The sequence below is a fragment of the Phalangium opilio genome, unplaced genomic scaffold (assembly GCF_054372755.1).
Source record: "Phalangium opilio isolate 3A_F unplaced genomic scaffold, DU_Popi_V2 ptg000024l_1, whole genome shotgun sequence".
NCBI classification, from domain to species: Eukaryota; Metazoa; Arthropoda; class Arachnida; order Opiliones; family Phalangiidae; genus Phalangium; species Phalangium opilio.
In genome coordinates, this window is record NW_028324155.1 from 8222008 (window position 1) to 8244696 (window position 22689).

The 22689-nt window shown below is 41.1% G+C and overlaps 1 protein-coding gene across 4 annotated transcripts in view; it reads right to left on the reverse strand.

Annotated features, from left to right (window-relative positions):
• Nucleotides 1-22689, reverse strand: part of LOC149692638 (uncharacterized) — a 108053-nt gene that overhangs the window by 22383 nt on the left and 62981 nt on the right. Inside the window, exon 1 of one of the 4 annotated variants that reach the window (XM_089868461.1) lies at nucleotides 2033-2347. The exons of the other annotated variants lie outside the window; for them this stretch is intronic. The gene's annotated coding sequence lies outside the window, so the exon portion shown is untranslated. Of the gene's footprint in view, nucleotides 1-2032; nucleotides 2348-22689 lie in introns of those variants that run through there. 4 annotated transcript variants of the gene reach the window in all.

Consider the following 22689-nt stretch of genomic DNA (forward strand, 5'->3'; position numbering starts at 1 on the left):
ATTATTGTTGTAATTAAAGTAAGGCGCTACTGTATTATTTAATTCTAATTAAGATTAAAAAGAGGGGTGAAAGGGGTGACCATTTATTTTAGGGTTGGGCCGCTGCTGTCTCCGGGAATTATAAAAATCCCAGCCGCGAACCTCATTAAATTCATAAATTAGTTAACGCACGTCGCTCCCTGGGTTGCGTTGCGTTGCGTCTGAGGCCGTGACACGGCGGTGGAGGTCATTCTTTGACCCCATCCGTATCTATAGCTCCGCGCACCTGGGACGCGCGGGCATGACGCTGCTCAAGTTTTAAAATCGAAACAAAGGGATGTCCGCCCCCTGGCATTATATTATCCCAAGTTTATTACTCGCCTTCCCCTCCTATATATCGGATACGTGGGTGGTGATGGTCGTTTTTTAGGTGGTGCATACGTTGCGCGGCGGCCAAAGATGAAAGATTTGCGACGCTCCAATCTGTGGCCGCGAACTCAGCCTCATTTACATTTTCGAGCTCATTGGATACGCATTGTCTATATATATTTTAAGCTAAGACTAATTCAACTATGGGCTAACCTATATTTTTTTAAACTATATAGCATGGTTAGGCCTAATTTGAAATCTTAAAAGTCGGTTTAGTCGAAATAAAAAAATAAAAAATAAAATAAAAACCTTGCCAGACGAGAACGTGACTTAGAAAAAGAACTAACCCTTGGAAGAAACTGAAGGTTATATTGGTATAATGATAGAGACCGGTACTTTGTCATCAAATTCACGCGACAGACAGACAACGCCGCCTCTCTCTCTCTCGCTCGCTCCCCCGCCATCTTTACTCTCTAATCATTACCTTAAGACAAAAATCAACCGGCACCCTTCACCCGGAACTTTCTCTAGAAGCGAAGAAGCTCGTAATCTGAAGTATAGATAGCTAAACTATAGCTAAGCTACTCGGCGTTCAAATTAAATAGGGCTAATAGATTAGGGTCTGCGGACCCAACCTTGAGAAGAACTCAACCAAACAACTTCTAAAACTATACATAGTTTACAGGCCTAGAGGATTCCTACCAAGGAGACCAGGCGACTTAAACCGCAAAATCGTCTGCTATTTTACGCTCTAAGTTGCCTGGTCTCCTTGTGCAAATGGTATGAATCCTCCTTGCGTGTAAACTATGTATTGAGTAGGCTTGTTGGTGCGCCAGAGGCCCAACTCGCTATACCCAACAGAAGTAGATAAACCGCCAACGTTAAGACTAAAAGAAGTCTATTATTAGCGAGGGAGTGATGAAAAATCGGTCCGAGTAGCGTTTGATTTACTTTAGGTCGATGGTAAGTAATTCCATTATGGATGTCCACCGTCTTTTAGGAGCGTCATTTTTTGTCGGCCAGATTGGGGAAGATTGAAAAAAGGTGGGGGTGGGTGCGTGCCCAAGATAGCTTTTTAATGGACTCGCATGTCAACCGAAGGAACGGAGGTGCTTCAGCTCGAACCTCGCCTCGCCTCCTCACCAACCAACCAACGACGGGTGGCAAACCAAGACAACGTGACACTACCGGGGAATGGCCATAATCTCCCGAGAGAGACGCGTCAACGTTACCAACTTAAATTGTCCTGGAGTTAAACGTTAAAGCCGATCGCCATCCAGAGCGAAAAAAATGCTCATGATGAAGTGTTTCTTTCAAGAAAGCTTTTTCCCAGTTGGTTTTTTTTCATTCCTTCTTTAGGTTTTCTGGTCGTGGCCCATTGTCCTCCCGGTGGTGAAACTTATTAAAAGGGTACCCTGCGCTGCTTCTTCATCTTATATGAAAAATAACAGCGGGGATTCAAGCAATTAAAATCATCCGAGTCTCTTCTTACGTGATATACAAAATCCAGTTGGGGCAAAAAGGAGGGGGGGGGTAGGCGTATCTTCATTGAAATAACTTATTTTTCGTATTTGAAGGGAATTGAAAAGGGAATAAGGTCATTCATTCCTATTGTGTTCCGCGTACGCTTAATTACATCCCAGTTCTCATATTCCTTCAATCCAACAATCAAATACAAACTCACCACAAAATTAAAGTAAAATTTATCCTGTATTGGAGCTGGTAGCCTGGTAGGTGTCCTTGATGGAATATGGGCTATGTTGAATGAGATGTCGCGGGTCGCTAAGCCTTTTTTACTGAACGTTCATAAATTTACAAGTAACTAAAATACCACGTACTTTTCTCAGTTATTCACGTTCGAAATTGGGCTGACATTGTTCCACAATTTAGTTGACTTAATTAACAACGGTTTAAACGAGATTACATTTAAAATTAACGGAGCTACAAACGAATCGACTCGCGGAGTCGAGTGTTGGCGGCCATTTTGAAGAGAATAATGTCAATGCTGGAGTGACCCTACTACAACCTCAAAAATACGGCAGGGGTTTTCATACTATGGAAAATTTGGCGTTTTCTCCTTCCCGCCCTAATTCCTATTTCTCGGGTAGTTTTTTTTTTAACTATTATCTTTTTCAAACAGCCACAGCGGGACCACATACTCGGAAAAGGCCTAAAGCTAGCCTACACATCGATGGGAAAATCGAGTTAAAAGCGACTCCTTTCTAAAAAGGAAAGGGGTCACCTCGGGGGTCAAGAGCGTCGTACGAGTACAAGTAGATAGACGAAAAGAATCTAGATAGATGTCCCATAGTGTCACCGTACACTATAATTTAAAAAGCAAACCTGTAAGGTCAACCGTCATTCCGGCGTCCGTATACTGGTCACGCCTAATGATAGAGTATACCGGTGATGTACAATGAGTGAGTGACCTCCGAGATGACCCCAGCCGTGTTTTTCCCATGATTCCATTAGACTGACACCACGCACCACCGATAGTGTACCTTATAGACCACGCAGCGTGCGGGGTGACACTCCCAACAAAGCAGAGAGAAGAGAAGAGAGGAGAAAGACCCTTTACGCGATGCGATGTTGGAAATGGGGGTTCGGCAAGATCCATCCATCTCATCAGATAAGAAATCTACTTCGGTGCTTGGCTTGAGAATAGTCGTGAACATTGTATTCTCTCTCTCTCTCTCTTTCTCTCTCAAAGCGAGAATAGTGTGGAGAGAGAGAGAAAATCCTTGTTTTCGGTTAAACGCCAAACGTTCCTGGCCGCTAATGATAGGGTAGGTAGCGCTAGCCATCCCCCTTGAATAGACTGGCCGCAAAAACCGAACCGGAGCTGACGCTATGATATGCTATCAAGGTCTACACACTCTCCCCCATTACCCTCTCTCTCTCTAGAGCCGCGTTTAAAAAGAGGCCCAATTTTAAAGGGGCAAACGTCTCGATGAAATATGTCCGTAGATTGGTAGTGTCACGAACCCAACCCTTCCTATAGCTTCATCCTGCACCTTCTTGACTATGTGCACGCACGCCTAAATACCGATGCGGCTAGCTATCTATCTATGGCGCTATTTTTAAAAAGGTATCACTATGTACGCCCTTTTTCAAAATCCGTCTCATAATAAACGGGGGGGAGCGAACTGTTTATATCTGTTAACCGGTTTATATTCCCTTTATACCGAGGGGATCGCTACCGTAGATGACAATGACTTTCCTGTCTCTTCGTCCGTAGACTTGTCATCCTGCTGTGTGGGAACTAAGGAAGTCGATCTGTTACCCGGTTTATACTCCCTTTATGCCGACCTTGGATGGCAATTGTCTCTTCGAGATTCATAAAGTGTGGTCTGTCCGGTGCCATATCTGTATGGATATGTTTGTACTAGCTACGACCAAGTAACATTGATACATGGCTATCTTGTCAGAGCTATAGGGTTACAAGCATTAGCGTGCGTGGGTTTGTTAATGAACATAATCATGAAATTATCAGCGCGTCTATATAAAGACCTTCGTGTTTGGTTGGGGGTAGAATGCATGGGGGTATTTATGACATAAGGAAAAAGAAAAGCGAGTTGCCATTGGGGGCGTTCCGGTTGGGTTGACAAGTTCCTGACGGATGAAGGCCTGACCCTCCAGGTAACAGCCAATCACGACCGTCTTCTCCCCATCCCCCCTCTCCATCTCTCTCTTTTTCTCTCTCTCTTTGCTGTCTGTCTCCATCAATCCCTGACAGACTCGAGAAATCTCTGATCCTTCTTTATATTCAACTCGCACCCAGAAGCAAATTAACTGGCATACATCAAGAGGTTATTAAAAATAACCTAAAAACATTTACAGCGATTCCAAATAGCTGTATATATTCCTGTCGAACGTATTAATAATAATAATACAAACAACAATGAATTGTTCGGGGATCGAATTATGTAATTTTAAAGCTCGCTCGGCCACCGGGATTATATTTATGTCGAGATCAGGCCATGCGTGTCGTCGGAGAGATGATAAATTAGGCTTAGCATATTTTTTTGTGTGTGTAAAAGAACACATCTTCCGTGACGCGTTAACAAAATAGACCTAACTAAATAGGACTATTAGACAATGTAGGCGCGCGCGAGCACGAAAATTGAATTGTCCAAGCGTGCGATTCCTCATTAGACGGTACTACGTTTCGGTTTATGATATATCTGCGTTGGCTCCCGTCTCGATGACAGCTTCCGTTTGTCCTTAAAAAGTATACTGCAGGCGGCGCTAATCAATGCTCGACTACCGTAAACACGAAATTAGCTGTCAAAGAACCTTTTTTTGGGAACATCCGCTACTCAAAATTCCCCTCGTTAAATCTTACTCATTCCTATATATTTTACGTGTTCCAGGAAAACTAGAGTGACGTCGGCGTATTGACGCCAGTACACCTATTTCAGAACCTATTTTCGAGCTCATTTTCAAAAAGACCTACAATAGACCATTTTCCAAAAGTCAGGGTATAGTGTATTTAAGACCATTGATAAAACAAAGACTTAAATTAAGCTATGGATTCAAACAACACCGACCGAATTTGGTGCAGACTGGTAGACCTATCTTTGTGTCCATATACCATCCGGATGTTGCGTCAACCAGACGAAAAAGGTCTATTTAGACATATTTAATAACCATTTTACAATTAGTAAAATAATCCATAAAAACACTTAATTTCCCATGATTTTACCCTCCCTTTAAACTTTGCTTTTAATACAATGTAAAATTGAGGAAGCGATGCGAAAGGGCGAGGGTTCCGGGGGTTAGGGTATGTCTTGGGGTGTCACTCGAAGTGTAAAAGTGATCGGAAAAATTCCAAGTATTCTTTGTAGCACGCTCTTTTTAAAACTCATCCCTATAACCTCTCGCTCTCTCTCTCTCTCTTGATCCCCCTGCATCCCAAAAAAGGAAAATATATCGACAGTGTCTCTTAACACACTCTCCTCGGTCCACTACCGAGGGGCTACAGCCCCTGATAGTAACCATTCCCCCTAAAACGTAGCTTAAACTGTATTCGCAAAAGATCAGTGGAGCTCGGTACGAAAGAGAAAATGTTTTGGGGGTGAGAGGCATTTTAAAACTGAACTTTTGGGGGAAGAGACTTTATTTCAGGGTGGGTGGGGTGTTTGGGGGCAAAACCCCCTCACCCCTAGCTGGCGTTGGCGATATTTCCGGGTCATCAGCTTTAATGAAGTATATAGAATAGAATTCATTATTTTTCAAATGATACTTTGAGGGGGGCACATTTTAAAAAGATGCCATTCCTAAATAAATTTTTCCCAATGATTCTTCAAGTGAGTGTTTTTCAGCTGATGGCACGCAAATACCGTATTGATTCCATTTCAATTTCAAAGTTTATTTCCTTTATTGTTATCAGAAGTGAGATGAGACTAGAAGTGAAGGGCTCTAGCATTGATAGTAGATCCTGGCATTAGTGAACAAATTTGAGGATTTTACGCCGCTTCAATCGCGCCTACGCTAGAGAGAAAAAAATTGGTCGAGTTCCAAAAACATTTCCTACCCCCTTCCCCTCAACCTAAAGCCGCGAAACACGGACGTGGTGCTGGAATCTAGTTCGGCCGTCTACCGCCACGAGCGTCTCACGTTTTGGAGGGGAAATTCAGAAACCGCTACCAGAGGGCCAACCGTTCGTGTGTTGTCAAGAATATTCACTTTCGCCGAGTGAAGAATTTGGTTAGCACAGTACTTCTAGTCTCATCTCACTTCTGTTGTTATATATATAGTCGACTTCAAGTATACTTTTTAATAACTATTTGAAATATAAATAATAATTAAAGTTCACTAGTCGGGGGGGGGGTTTGTGCCATTCCGAGGGGGGAGGGGTGTTAAGTTAGAATTAAAATATATCTTTATAATTGCATTGGCGTTAGCTTTAGTCGAAATTGAGGAGACTCGCGTCAAAAGCCATTAACTAGGAATCAATTTGTTTTACAATATCGTTTTGCAGACAAGGTTTAGGAGCAGAAGAAGAAGAAAAAAAATTGTCTAAAATTGGCGTCGACATCTGCAAAAAGGGGTAATCAATAAATTGCAGTAAAGAGGCAAAGCCCGCTTGAAGGAGCGAGTGAGCTTATCCGCGTCTCTCTCTCTCTCTAGGTTGCTGCTATAGGTTGCCACTCAAAATATCATTTTCGAGATTTTCCTGACGGATATATATATCGCACCCCCTCCCCCATCATCCTCTTCCCCACTCATTACCCCCCTATGAATTTATGGGGTTGCATTAGCGCCTCGCTGCAACGACAAACTGAAGTTACCGACACCAAAAAAAATTTCGTGCAATAAAAATTTCTAATCAATTTTTAGATAAATCATCATGAATGAAATTTAACTTACAGACTGCTCTGAATATTATTGAAGTTCAATTAAGGAAGGCCATTTTAATTTGTTAACTTCAAGACAGAGAATTGGTCCCATTTGCTAAACTTAATCAACAACTCAAAAATGTCTAGAGTTCTAGCTTTCCCTGTATAACCAGCTCATTTGCATACCACTCTGCATTGGCATGTTTTATGAATTTGCAAATGTTGTTGTTGGTAATGGTAAGGGGTATAAATTGAGCGTTGGAATCAAGCCGAGCACTTCCATCAACATGAATTGCCGGGCATGCAGCTTTCAGGGCAGCTAGGATGACTATTAATGTTAACCATGACCAAGAGAAAAGTTTGGTCTGTCTCTCTTCTTCTCTCTACACTATAACATCCGGAGCAAGGAGAAAATTTTCTCTCTCTCCCTTTTGGGGAAGTCGCGGAGGACACGTGCCAATGGTAATTACACCTTTTCCCATCATCATCATCTCCAAAGAGCCAGAGAGAGAAGAGCAGAGATTATTTGACGTCTTTTAGAAACATTTACAACATGGCATGAATTAGCCTCCCATCATATCATATCACGTTTCACCCCCCCTTTTCCCCAATAGATTTCAGCTATTACCGCCATTGTATATATATACCCAACTTGAAACGGATACAAATTTCACTTTTCAGGAATTAACGTTGATTTTTTTGACATACCTCTCTTAAGGTGAGGACTCGTTCAGAGTCCACCCACATAGATAAACAATATCTATATAATGTGTATGAGGGGAAAAAAACAAGACAAAAGCTTGCCTTCTTCAACTTTGGCGGGCTTTGATATCTCCCGCCATTTTCATAACCGAACCACCTCCCTTGTTTTAAAGAAATACGGTATTTTTATTATACCTTAATTTGACAAGAAATATAGACGCAATATACAACGTTAGAAAGAGCGGTTCGGTTCCAAAAGGGGAAGGCAATTAAAGTTGAGTTGAAAACGTATTGCAGTGTTTTACGCGTGACCCCTTACCTAAAAGAGATTTGCCTTTGAATTTCTTACTTGAATATAAGCAGAAGTAAGATAAGGGACTAGAAGTACTGAGCTAACCAAATTCTTCACTTGACGAAAGTGAATATTCTTGATAACACACTAACGGTTGGCCCTCTGGTAGCGGTTTCTGAGTTTTCCCTCCAAAACGTGAGACGCTCGCGGTGGTTTACGGCCGAACTAGATTCAAGCACCCGCGTGCGTGTTCCGCGGCTTTAGGTTGAGGGGAAGGGGGTAGGAAATGTTTTTGGAACTCGACCAATTTTTTTCTCTCTAGTGTAGGCGCGATGGAAGCGGCATAAAATCCTCAAATTTGTTCACTAGTGCCAGGAGCTCTTTACTTCTAGTCTTATCCTACTTCTGATATAAGGGGTTATCCATAAAATACTTCAATCGTAACTTCTAAACGCGGTGTCCCTTCCAACTTTAAATCCCCCACTGTCATCCGGACCTTTATGGAATACCCCGTGCTTGGTTTCCAAAGTTGGACACTTCATTAAAATTTTAGGAGTTTGAATTACGACTTTTTAAAGGTGGGGAAATAAAATATTTTTAATTTAATTTTGTTAAGTTGTGTGTGTGTTTTGTTGGTCCGGCGTCTGAGAATTTGACCGAATCGAGTGAATAATATAATATTTGGCGTAAAAGCGTGAAGTGAAAACAAAGGATTAACCATCGCGCGTATAAGACATCTTTTGGGGGAAAAATAAAAAATAATATGGCACGAAAAGTAATCTCTGTCTTCTCATCGGGTGGTTCGAATTGCCCCGCATCCAGCCAGCAATGGTTCAATTCCCGCGGAGATGGCATGTACGACCGACGCGTGATTCTGTGTGTCGTGTTGTGTTTTTTTAACCATATCAAAAAACCCTTCCAGAGGAATTTTTATATTATTATTCTTCTTCTCGGTGTTGGATAACACGTACAGAAGATATACGCCAACCATCTCGATTCTTCCTTGGGGGGGGGGGGGGATAACTCATTGTCCCTCGATTAGACACGGCATCCCTTCTCTATTGACACGACCAAATAGTCAGTTAGACCATTTTTACGTTTTTACTCTCTGGTAGCTTTTGGAAGAGTTCTAGGCTTGTCAAAGGCGGGAGAGATGATGACTGGATCGAAATGGAATACACCATACCCGGATTCGCTATTATCTAGTCTCACCTTCCGTGAATAAACGTGTACGGCGGGACAATCTAACTTGAAACGCTTAAAACAACCAATCCCATTGTCTTTATAAAGGATAAGAGTCGTGTCCACGTTAAACTGGAGTCTTTACGAGTTTTTTTTTTCTTTCTTTTTTATCCAAAGACGAAAAAGCGATGGATGCCAAACTGGTTTTGTTTCATCTTTTTATTTTTTCCTAAGCCATCTATGTTAGTTCCATCTATGTAATTACTCTAGACTTCAACCAAAGTATTGTGGTTTTAAATAGCATTGCAGTCTGATCTTCTTCACAGTGTCCGCATGCGCATCGGATAGTTTTAACCTTTGAACCCAATACAAAAACAGGGTTCCTGTATAAATAAATATTGTGCAAACAAGTGTTCCCAGTCATATCCGACATGTGCAATCAATTCAACCGCCGCGCTCTTTGTACAACGGACTAAAAAGGTTGCAGTATTAATTCAGTTCGATTCAGATTTAACAAAAACGGATTTATGTACTAAGAACGTCGGATCGTAGCTTTAGCCTCTAGTACCATCTTCGCATACTTTATTGAGAAACTTCGTCTGCTTATATTTTGACTCCACCCACAAATTCGATCTCTAGAAGAATTTGTGGGTGGAGTCAAAATATAAGCAGACGAAGTTTCTCAATAAAGTATGCGAGGCAGGCTGGGAAATAAGGATATTTTTTAAACTAGTCCATTGGACCAGTGACCCCCTAGTGTTTGAAATCATTTACTGGTCTCCGGACTGGTCTCAGCCTTTGCTCTCCAATAAATTTGCAATTAATAAACTGGTCCCGAGGACCAGTAACCCCCACTTTTTCAATTAAAAAACTAGTCCAAGCAATTAATAAACTGGTTTTGGACCAGAGGAAGTGTGCTATTTCCCAGCCTGATGCGAGGATGGGTAGTGAATTTGCTACGTTCAACGTTCTTACATAAATCAGTTTTTGGATTTAATCATTCAGTTCTAAACCCAAGATGCTCTAACAACAAATTACAATCGACCTTGAAACACGTTTAAAGTTAACTTCTCTAGCTCCTTAAGCGTACACCTATACCTTTTACTTAATACATATACATATTAACTACTTAATAACATTCTTGATTACTTTATCACGGTATTATAGTTTAATTGAAAGTGTCGATAACCGTGCATGATGCGTAATATATAACGCGAAATTAGGAGCGTCACTCAAAAAATTGTAGCGATGAGTATATACCGGTTTCCCTAAAGCCAACTGCATACATATCTCATACCCCCCAAAAGAGAAGAATATACCTACAGACACACAACACTACAGTCTATAATTTGGCTATTAAAGATTCATATCGTGCTTACATGAATTATAAGTCATCGCCAAAAGAAAAGGTGCTAAACGCGGTTAACTTTTTATATTATAATTTCGTTAAGGATGCTGCATGTTACGGCGGCCGGGCCGCGATGGGTAATTGTCGTATATATAGGGACTTAAAAATTGTTGTATATTCCTGGCCCGGAGGCCAAAAAGTAAAGTAAACCCAATTGGGCAAAAGCGTTTCCTTCATAACGGTCATTACAGGGCGGAACAACGAAGCATTTTCAGAAGAAATAAAAAAGAAAAAAATAAACCTCCCTTAATTGCAATCATATATACTTTCTCCCGTTGTAAAAAAACCTGTTTTCTTATAAGAAAATGAACGCATTCTTACAGTGCGAATCTTTTAGTTAAAATGTACAGATTTCAACGCATTCTATTTAGAATCCACGATAATTTGGCCCGCGGAGAGACGTTGTATCAGAAGTGAGATGAGTCTAGAAGTGAAGGGCTCTAGCATTGGTAATAGATCCTGGCATTAGTGAACAAATTTGAGGATTTTACGCCGCTTCAATCGCGCCTACGCTAGAGAGATAAAAATTGGTCGAGTTCCAAAAAGATTTCTTACCCCCTTCCCCTCAACCTAAAGCCGCGGAACACGGACCCGGGTGCTTGGATCTAGTTCGGACGTCTACCACCGCAAGCGTCTCACGTTTTGGAGGGGAAATTCTGAAACCGGCACTAGAGGGCCAACCGTTGGTGTGTTATCAAGAATATTCACTTTCGCCGAGTGAAGAATTTGGTTAGCTCAGTACTTCTAGTCTCATCTCACTTCTGGTTGAATGCGTCTTGGCTCTGTTGTGTGTTCCAAGAAATTAACTGTTATTTCGACGACGTGCAATTACATTTTTGTATTCCCAGCCGCGAGTATAATAGCTATTACTCGTATTATACAGTTTGTTTTAATGCTATATCTTTAAACTAAACGTTTTTTAACTTTCCCCAACTTTCTTTTCTATTTCATATTTCTTCGAGAAGAATAAACGAGTTTTAATCACGAAAAGAAACGATTATATAAGTCAACGATGTTAAGTGTGACACGCGGTTAGTACACGTACGACAACCTAACTTACCAACCTTAAGCCTATTTTTCGTAGTGCTCATGCAGTTATACCGGCAATGAGCTTTGGCGCGGTTCTATAGGGGAAATTTGGAGCGCTGGAATGTTACGTAAAAATGGTGGCGTATATTATGTACAGTGACTTACTACTACTAACCCTAACCCTTAATCTAAACCCAGCTATAGGCTCGTCGTAACAACTTCCAAAAAGAAGCCGACAATTTTTGGGTTTACGCATGCGCTCAAGGGGGTACGGGGTGTATGGTCGTTTGGCCATTCAAGACTCTTCTTTTTTAGTTAAAAGAAAGAGTTAGGCTTAGAAAAGGTAGCTAGCTAGGTAGGGTGCGGGGCCGAAAACCCGTCATTAGAACTCATAAACACGAAAAGCGGCTACAGGGGCACGGCGGAATAATTCTCCCATGTTAGAAATATATATAGAGGCTAGATCTTAATGAGTAGTAGACTACCGATCGAGACAGCGACGAGACAAGGCCCGGGGGTCAAAGGGTCAACTCATACCCATCCACCCAAAGCCCTACCTACCTACATCCCGCATCGTCCTTAGAAGATAAAGAAAGAGTTCAATTCCACCAGGAATATTGCCTCCGTTCCGTTTAAGAGATTAGATAATACATAATGAGCTTTCAGTTGGAGGAGGAGCTGAGTGGGTTTAAAGCAGGAATGAAGCTGAGACCCCCAATATGGCTACCAGAAAAGCGGTAAGACTTGGGAGGGTGTGACGTACTACTATCCCATCTGAAATCTCTCTATAGTTTTAATACTAGAAGGATTGATACTATTTACACCAGTAGGTGAGGCTATTATGTACTGCACTTTGCCCCTCAGGTATCCATCCAGGTCTCCTATTGTAAATGGTATCATTTCTCCTAGTCAGAAAACCATGTATTCAAGATGGAATTAAAATGCATTCATGGGGGAGCCAAGGTAGCAGCAGCGGGTGGTGCGTGGGTCAGATGAGTTTTTAGGTGAAATATTTTATAGACTGCCGCGCGCTGAAAAGCGGTTCGAGATCAAGAATTACTACTATAGCTTCTACTACTTCTTGTAAATATGCAAAAACGCTTTCGAGGGGCGGCCGGCCCAAACTGAAAAGGTATTCGTAAAATACTCCGCGATGACAGCTCGTTTCACGGACGAGCGTTTAACACGAGTATTACTACTGTCCTCCCTACTTCATCGGAAAAATCTATACAGTAATGGCAGTCCGTCTTAACTACCCATAAAGCGTAATACAGTCAAAGGCAATGAGGTGCCATTGCCATATTTTCAATTTAAATTGGCCGAAGTCTTTAAATAACAAGAACTGTAGAACACGACCCCTCTCGGGTTCTTCGGAAGAAAAACATCCCTCGGTTGACACGTTACACCCCTGTCAGCTACGAAAATGGGGCTAGTCCCCTGATTGCACCACGTGTTGAAAAGAAAACTAGTAACAAAGAATCTTCTAGGAAATGGGGCAAAACCCCACGGGCCTATATCATAAAAGTAACTACGCAGCGAGCATGGGAACAAGAACCGAGGCGCCACCGATGTTTCACTGAATCACTTTTTTCAATTCTTTCAGTTCAAGTTGGAACTTGGAAGGGTAAAACGGTCGCCATTACTCCAAATTTATTTTTGGCTCGGGTCGGACTAACGCGAATCTAAAACTAATTGCGATGTAGTGTTAACGTGTGAAACGAAATTAACAACGATTGATGAACGAAACCGAAGTTACCGTAGCACAGTAAGAAATGAGGGGATTAAGTACTTGGTTTTATTTATTCTATTTTTTGTTAATTATTTATTTATTATATTTTTTGTTATTTATTATATTTTTTGTTATTCATTTTATTTTATTCGCGACCCTAATTATCGAAGAATTTTACTAGCCATTAATTTCGACTCTCTGTAAGTGTAATAATAATTGAATCCTAAGCCTAATTTATTTATCTTCAAAATCCAAAATATTTCCTAAACAAAAGTGATGACGTCATGCGGTCGGTAACGGGGTGGGGGAATTACGTTGATGGGAGTAGCTCGCGGCGATCGGTGTTGTTTTCTTCAAGATCTCACCAGGGATTTAAAGGGCTAGGCCTAAATTTAAATATAGATATTTCGAGATCATTAGTTCGCTACTATCCCTTTAGGTGGTAAAAGTGTTTCAAAATAAATCTGAAAGGGTCATTCGGATTAAAGTGGGTCTCGGGGCTTTTTAATAATGAAATTAAAGCAGATGCTATGATATTATCATGTAGCCAGAGAGAGAGAGAGGAAGACAGAGGGTAGAGAGTGAGAAGAGAGAGAGAGAGCATTTAGTTGATGGCCCTTTCGCGTGATTCTCCTCAGCTAAGCTATAGCTCTTTTAAAAATGGTTGGGGCGTGTTTGTTTCCTAATGTATAATTAGCACCACCAAACTACACAAGATATCTTTTACGCGCCTATTAACCCCCCCCCCTCCCAGCACCACCCCGCCCCTTCAAAATAAATACAAGAAAAATACGTAGTTATCGCCAATATAATCATATTTCCTCAACCAACGTAACGAGAATAACATTAAAACGTCATCTATAACATTTTCAGGGACAACTTAATAACATTATAGTGCGGGTAAATAAACCATATTTCAGATATCTATGATCATCGAAGTTCAAGTCGCGCGCGCGTGCTCGTGCTGACTGAAGACTGATTAACTCAAAAGTATACATATACACAACAAACTCGCACAGAGAATGGGGTAGGCAGCGTGCAGGGACTCCAGGGAGTGGGTCATATGAATTGTTTTCTTATTTTTTTTTTTTTTTTTTAAATTTTAAGCCTTGGCTTCTCAAGGGTTAAATTAGAATAATAAAGACAAAAAAGGGGGTACCTATGTATGCCTTAGGAATAAATAAATGAAGTTCGTGCGCGAGACGAAACAAGAGAGAAGGAAAAAGGTATAAGTGTCACCTTCGAGCTAGCGTCGGCTCGGTTCCGGGTTCGAAGTAATCTCCAATAGGTCAACGCGTTAATGATTTTCAGCCAAAGAGAAACGACAAGAGAGAGAGAGAGAGAGAGAGAGAGAGAGAGAGAGAGAGAGAGAGAAGAGGAGAGGAGAGGAGAGAACACGTATCTTGCAAGCATCTCTGTTAAAAAAAAAACAACTTGCGTGGGCGCTTGTCGAATTCAACAGGACCTTTTACTAGTCGTTTTTTTTTTCTAAAACTCGTCTTTTGCGTGTCTCTCAAGAGTTCTTTTCCAACAATTATATTTGATATTTTTTCTTTTACCAATCATTATATAGGTAGAATTAGTTTGAACCTTTTTTCTCTGTCTCTAACTCTCTATATACCAAAGTAGATAATTTCTCATTGGGTGGCATTTACACGCGCTGAAGAGACCTTGCATGCACTTACTCATTTCGATACGATGACCTTCAAACAGAACTAAATTGCAAACGTTGCTAATTAAACTAAGCGCCGTCGCCTTGGTAATAATCCTATCAATTGATTAGCAGCGGCAAGAAATAGTTCCATTAAAATTTGTGTTAATCCGCTTGGGCCTTGTTAATAAGGAAGAGAAGAAAGACAAAAGGCATTGCCCTCAACAACAACCTGTTCCAAATGAACATTCTATCTTTATATCCATCTATCTGCCTATCTATGGAGACAGATTTAAAATTAAAAGCTTCGACTATCTTTAAATGGTGGTGGCGTATACAAGCGACCCGGACTCCCAGGCAACTCGAGTCACTCAAAAATATATAGGATTTAAATAGGTTTTAAAGTGTACCCCACCCTGATCTCCCTCCAATAGCTCGGGACCATCTCGAACTGGTGCTTTGCGCATGTCCAAAGATGAAAATGCATATATATACCAATCTCACGAAAGAAATAATATCGAATAGCTAGAAACGCAATTATCTTTTGACTGCGAGTCTTTGACATATCCGACAAAGTTAAGCCAGCCAGAGTGGTTCCACGCCTCCCCCGACGTAAGGAAGGACTGACAAGCCACCATCAGGTTAAATGTCACTATACTTAAAGCGAGAACAAATCCAAACGTTCGCATTACGACTGAATCCACAAGTGATATCCTCTGTAGCTGTCCATCTCATTCTTACTTAAGTAGTACTATTTCGAAACAAGTTCTACCCAGAATCGAATCAGTGTTTAAGAATACGCCAAGTGCGAACAAACCATTCGTTAAAAAAATATATATTTAAAAAAAAAGAAAGAAAAGGCGTTCATATATATAGCTATTTGGGAATGTTTGGCCCACACCCATGGCAGGCAGGCAGGCTGGGCTGTCCATCTAACTGGCACGCTAACCACTGGTCAAGTAAACGAACCGCTTGTCATTTAGTACTAACAACACTATATCTCTTAAGACGTATATTATTTTTCTGTTATTTTCCATGATAGAGGGGGGGGGAGGAGACAGAACCAATGCAAGGACCGCTGTCAAAGTGTATACAAGCACGGCGCTAATGTTAAACCCGGGAAGGTGGGGGGATGTGAAGTTGGCGGCAAGATGATGCATCGCTCGACCTAAAGTGTCATGAGATGGATTATTGAGTAGAGTCAACTACTTCGCCCACAGAATACTCAAAACTTTTTCAAAATAGCAATTCCTTCCCCCTTCCCTCCCCTTACCAACCAACCTCTGACACATTCCACGGCTGTCCAAAAATTAATTAATGAGCCCAGACCCCCCCAGCGGAGGGGGAAAGAAAGTTTGAAGTCGAACCCGAAGACTATCAACAACTCCCAACAATCGAAGAAATTCCTTTTTATATTTAATTGTCTTTTGAATCTCGGTTTTGATAGACGTCCCAAGGAATGGGACCGAATGAAGATCCAAGTGGCAAAAATAACCTGTTTTTGGAGATTAATAAAAAAAATGTCTTCCCCTACTTCCTACCTTCCATTGAATGAACTTAATGAGATTGCTAAACCTAACTAAGAATCACAAACGACGCAGTTTTTGTAATTTATTTGCCGGTCAATTTGGAAGAATATAATTGAGTATTATTCTCCGACTCCGGGGCGATCTAAAGAATTTTGCGTGTTCTATTTGCGGATATAGCAAGATCAGCTCAAGCTCTACTATTTCAGTTTTACCAACACTCGACCTCAGATCAGCTCAAGCTCTACGATTTTAGTTTTACCAACACTCGACCTCAGATCAGCTCAAGCTCTACGATTTTAGTTTTACCAACACTCGACCTCAGATCAGCTCAAGCTCTACGATTTTAGTTTTACCAACACTCGACCTCAGATCAGCTCAAGCTCTACGATTTTAGTTTTACCAACACTCGACCTCAGATCAGCTCACGCTCTACGATTTTAGTTTTACCAACACTCGACCTCAGATCAGCTCAAGCTCTACGATTTTAGTTTTACCAACACTCGACCTCAGATCAGCTCAAGCTCTACGATTTTAGTTTTACCAACACTCGACCTCAGATCAGCTCACGCTCTACGATTTCAGTTTTACCAACACTCGACCTCAGATCAGCTCACGCTCTACGATTTCAGTTTTACCAACACTCGACCCGAGATCAACTCGCGACTGATCTGTATACAACGACAGATCAACTCCATTTTGTGTCGCGTATTTTATTTCTAGAGCAATCTGCGACCGATCTCACAGCGGGTAATTGAAATACGCCGCCACGAGTCCTACAAGGCGTAATTTATTAGATACGCAATTAGTGAATTGAAATTTAGTTTGAATTCATTCCGTGTGCGTGTGAAGGACACTAATTATTTATTTCTATTTGGGAGGTGGTGTTTTTAGTTTTTGGTTGAGGTGGAACCCTACATTGCGAGTTCAAATGAGCCTTGTTGGATATCAAATGTATATATATAGTCCTTGAGTGCCGTTACCAAGCGCGCAAAGATGGAAGAAGAAAAAGAAAGGGGGGAGTTAGTTGTATTTAGTGATCAATCAGAATGGCCCGGTCGATCCATAAAGGTAGTCGGGAGTTCTGACGTATATACGTATTCGCCGGGGCCGTCTCTGACCCCTACAATACCCCACTGATGGCCTAGTGGCGGTGTTGGTGGGGTGTAGGCCCCGAAAATTTGATGAACGAGCTCATATACATAGTCTTCGAATTTCAACCGCGTGACATTTCAAACAGTTATCGACGACCGTGCACCTCAAAAATACAACACCCTCCTGCCCTAACCCACTCAAACACTATAATATTGAATTATATCGCACCCCCCCCCCGCCTCGGTTATCGACAATCAATAAACCCAAGCAGCTTTTGAATAGTTATTGCATCATTAACAAGCAAGTATTCTGGTTCATTCTGTATTTTAAACCAAACATGAATATTCAATTGATTGATTGGTCAAACTTTAAATTTTCAGGATTGTGAAATTGTCATTTGGAAAATATTAATGAAAATGCATCTTTGTTGAAAAAGAATAACTTGAAAAAGGTGCGGATAAGTTTGCAAAGGATTGGAAAAAGGTGCGGATAAGTTTGCAAAGGATTGTAAAAAGGTGCGGATAAGTTTGCAAAGGATTGGAAAAAGGTGCGGATAAGTTTGCAAAGGATTGGAAAAAGGTGCGGATAAGTTTGCAAAGGATTGGAAAAAGGTGCGGATAAGTTTGCAAAGGATTGGAAAAAGGTAGGGATAAGTGAACAAAGGATTGGAAAAAAGGTAAGGATAAGTGGACGCAGGATTGAAAAAAAGGTAGGGATAAGTGGACAAAGGCTTGAAAAGGTATGGATAAGTGGACAAAGGCTTGAAAAGGTATGGATAAGTGGACAAAGGCTTGAAAAGGTATGGATAAGTGGACAAAGGCTTGAAAAGGTATGGATAAGTGGACAAAGGCTTGAAAAGGTATGGATAAGTGGACAAAGGCTTGAAAAGGTATGGATAAGTTTAGGCTTGAAAAAGGTACGGATAAGTGGACAAAATTGATTGGTTGAAGATCCAAATATTTAAAACTTCAGTTTTAAAGACATTATTATAAAACATTAATTATTCGAAAACATCTTTGAAATTAACGTCACGGAGATAAATCTTATTTGAACTTTGACCCGATACCTAGTTGTTAGAAGTTATATTATTCTGGCAGTGTCTCGGGTTGGTTTATTGGGCGTTAAAATTTACGCGTTATACAATTTTATTGGAAAATTGGCCTCGCGTAATCACGGTGAGAAAATAATTGGGGGAATTTCAAATGGTAATAAGAGGTTCTTGTATTATCATAAAAAAACGTATTCATTGGTTGCCTCTCTGTCTTCTCCCCGGCGGCCCATCATGCACCGCTAGAACTAGTCTACTCTAGGGTACTGCAGTATTCAATCCACCCACGAAGCGACTTTAACCTTTTTGGAAACAAATTTTATACACTGCTAGCTAGTCCTCAATTTTCCCGTTTCTCTTATTTTCTCTCCCTCTCTGTGTGTGTTTCTGTTGGTGACCCGCGGACCCCAACGCGGCGAAGAGACTATGTGACTAACATTTTTTCAAACTGATTATTTTCCAAGTCAGTCCTTTGGGAAGGAAGGATGGATGGGGATTGACTATAAGAGAAAAAAAAAACGGGTATCGACAAAAAATAAACGTGCCAATTCCGAGGGGTAAGTTTATCGGCGCGACTCGACCTTTGAACTTTTGAGACTCGATTTTACGATTTGGGTTTCAGTTGTCAAACTAGAGTGACCGATTAATACCCAGACTTCCAGGGTTAAACCGCTTAATTCCCCAAGCCCGCCCGCCCTCTAGTTAGTTTAAATGTAATTAAATGAAGCGATTAATCTTAATCCATTTGGCACTAGAAGCCACCTAAGTTAAATCAAAATATTTCCTAAGTTTTATAAAACCAGAAGTGAGATGAGACTAGAAGTACTGAGCTAACCAAATTCTTCACTCGGCGAAAGTGAATATTCTTGATAAGTTCTAAGTTCAGCTAGCTAATTGGACCAAGTCATCTTGCGACTTATTGCCACTTATCTAACGCCTTTACAATGCATAGAGGGGTGGTGGCTAGCCCCTATGCCACAGCTAACCGACAGCGCCCTATACTAACTATTACCGTTAACCTCTGAAAGTTTTGATGGAAAGGAGAAACCGGGTTAGACCGCGGAGGAAAACTCCTTTAACAAGCGGGGAGAGAACTTGCAAACTCTACGCAGAAGGATTTCTTCCCACCCGGTGCCACAGTCCGGGATCGAACCCGGGATCCTCTTGCTGCGAGGCGAAAGCGCTAACCACTACGCCGCCCCACCAACGGTTGGCCCTCTAGTGGCGATTTCAGAATTTCCCCTCCAAAACGTGAGACGCTCGCGGTGGTAGACGGCCGAACTAGATTCAAGCACCCGCGTCCGTGTTCCGCCGCTTTAGGTTGAGGGGGAAGGGGGTAAGAAATTTTTTTGGAGCTCGACCAATTTTTTTCTCTCTAGCGTAGGCGCGATTGAAGCGGCGTAAAATCCTCAAATTTGTTCACTAATGCCAGGATCTATTACCAATGCTAGAGCCCTTCACTTCTAGTCTCATCTCACTTCTGATAAAACTAATTCGACGTTTAAACGACAAGATTATAAAGATTAAATTAGTTTAAGTTTAATTTTAATTTAAATTAAATTCCCGTTTATCAAAATATTTCTCGAGTTTTTAAGGAGGAGGGTATCTTTCCGTTTTTCGGGATTGACAAAATTGATTTTGGGAGTCGAGTCGGGCATAGCGCGCGCGGAGTCAATAAATCTGAAATGTGGAAAATAGCCCTGTCAAGATTGTCCATCGGAGGGGGGGGGGGAGCGAGCTGTAGAGTAGACCCAAGCAAGCACTTTTCTATCTACACATTATATATATATATGGCTGGCGCTTCGCTAAAAATTCTTTTTCCCATGAATCAAGTCAAGTGCCCGGGCCAAAATATATCGACTTAAATTTGGGGAATTGGGAGAAGAAGAAGAAGAGAGGCTTTTTTGTCCACCGATATTTTAAAAAACCGGGGGCTCTTCCTCTTTTTTTTAGTCACCCCTTCGGGGGCTAAACCCCCAACGCGTAGTATGGCAATAGCAGATAATGTAAATGGCCAGCCATAGCATCCCCGAAACCAATTCACAACGTGTCTTCTTTAAAGACACCTTCAGACGAATGTAAATTTAAATTTCAAACGTTTATGAACTCGGGAAACGACTTGTTTAAAAGATCCCGCGCATGCGCAACGTGATGTATGAGGTTACCTCCCACTTCTTAAATGTTAGTAGTTTTTGATAAGCGCCATCTAGTGAGCGAATTCTGTACTTTGATTTTATTCCGTATTTTAAAAATGGCCGCGGACAGCAACAATCTTTATGACACAGAGTTAACCCTTTGTCAGGCCCCGAATGAAGTTTGCAAACGCGCGATCTCCACTCCCTTAAATCCCTATCACTACTTTTACAGCCAAGAACGGAACATGTTCTACCCCAACTTGCCACTTTTATTTTTCAAAACATACTAATTACCAATGAGAATTAAAAAATATGTTCAAATCACCGGATTCACCGCGCCAAAGGATTTCAGACGATGGTTTCGAACTTCCTGCTTTTGAACGCTAGATGGCTTTAAGCACCGACGTTTAAAGAGACAAAAATACCGAATTTTACGCTTTACTTCGACGCTAGATGGCGGTTTCAAAAACTACTAAGACGCAATGGCAGCCCCCTTGTAATTTGCCTGGTAAACGACGTATACCGTCTGAAGTGTTTTAAATGTGGGGGAGCTGACATTAACGGGCTCATAGTCCGTCCGCCATTGTCGATCACTCGTATATAAACTTTCTTAAACGTTTTCCACCATTTCAAGAGAGAAAGGATATTTTTATAAATTCACGAGGTGTAAAGGATGGTGTTGGTGAGGGTGTTCTTGACAAATGGGTGATACTTTATATAAGGAGGGGGAAGGGGGAGCTCGGTGCAAGGAGGATTAGATGGGACCCACGAGGTACCCAAACACACCACCACTCTTTTAGAAGCTAGAAGAGTAGCGAGACGTGATTTAGATTGCGGGAGCAGCACGGCTACACACTTAAAGCTAAGAGAGGTACTAGCTATATTTCTTACAAGTGCTAGCGTTTTATAAATGGCCACCTTTGGGAAATCCCGCGCAAAGCCAAAGCCGAACCGAACCGAAAGCGCGGGAAAAAACGTAAATTTAAAAGGCGGGAAATGTCTACGTTTCAAAACGGTTACTATTTATATATATATAAATTGCGCGCGAAAAGGCGCGTGCGATCGACATCTTTCATAAAAATTTAGAGCTCCCTTTAGAAGCTTAATATTTCAAAAAATGAACGAGCAAATAAAAAAACATGGGTTACGCGTCACCGCGTCATACACGGACGCAGTGTGACTAATATAAGACAATATCAAGAAGCGATATCTAGTTTATTGGGGAGAAGGTATCAATTCGCCATATTTCTAACTTTATCTCCAGTCCAAACGTAGGTCCGGAGTTAATCCCACCTCTAAATTACAGACAGCCAGCATCTCATTGGTTCTTGAAAACTCACGTCAACGCGACGCGAATGACGAAAATTACTTGTATTTTCCGACTGAGGAGAGTGTAGCGAAATAGCCCGGCCTCCTTTTACGTCCCCCCTTGTACTTTGAAAGGGGGACTTGGACTATGGCGCGCGAATACTTAGGCATTTTATACCTTCTCCATAGTAAATTAGATATCGCTTCTTGACAATAATAATAGAATATTCCTTAGCGGATTGCTTTAATTCATTCGTAATGAATGGTTCAAGGTATTAAAAGCTCTTTGTAGAAATAAATTCCGCTACCATTAAATTAATTCCCCAATAATCTTAGGCGTGCGCTATTTAACTAGATTTAAACAATTGAACAATAACCAAAAGCGAGTTCATGAGGGAGAGGGAGGGTATTATCGTTTTTATTTTAAAATAAAACACCCTAGCTAGACTCTCCCCGAATTTTAAAATTAATTGGAAATGTTTAGAGGACAGCCTAATATTACCATACCATTGATACAAATATCAAATCATATTAAAACTGGACACGATCTTTGAGTTGAACTATGGTCAAAGCCATACAGTATTAAAGAGCAGAGCGATGCAGGCGTATCCCAACGATATAATAATATACCTAAACGTTAGTTATTATCAGTAAAGTTCAACTTTGAATTATACGCTTATATGTTATTTAAATCAAGGAACTCTACTAGGAGAAGGTGACTGGGCCGTCCGTCAATTTAGAACAGTTTTGGTATTCATCAGGCGATGTTTAAAAAAAGGTGGGCGTCAACCGGATATAGTTACAATTTTTTGGTTAAAGAAATTAGTAACATCGACGACGCGGGCGTTGAAGTTAAAACAAAACGTAACAAATCCTTAAAATTCGAATCACTCAT